This window comes from Plasmodium cynomolgi, chromosome 14, assembly GCF_000321355.1.
Source record: "Plasmodium cynomolgi strain B DNA, chromosome 14, whole genome shotgun sequence".
Lineage (NCBI taxonomy): Eukaryota > Apicomplexa > Aconoidasida > Haemosporida > Plasmodiidae > Plasmodium > Plasmodium cynomolgi.
Genome location: NC_020407.1, coordinates 2,458,330 through 2,458,529, shown reverse-complemented (window position 1 = coordinate 2,458,529; position 200 = coordinate 2,458,330).

The following is a 200-nucleotide window of genomic DNA, read 5'->3' as shown; positions in this document are numbered from 1 at the left end:
TGGCTTCTCCGGAAGAAGCTATAAGTAAAACAGGCATTACTACCTTCAGCAGTTATAAATATACAATAAAATCGAATGGCCAGGAGAACTCCTTGTGGAAAAATGTCACTTTGTAAATCTGCAAAGAAAACGGATTTGTCATTATAACCCACTTTTATCCTTAAATGACACGAAATGTGAAGTGTTAAAAGGGGAGAGGA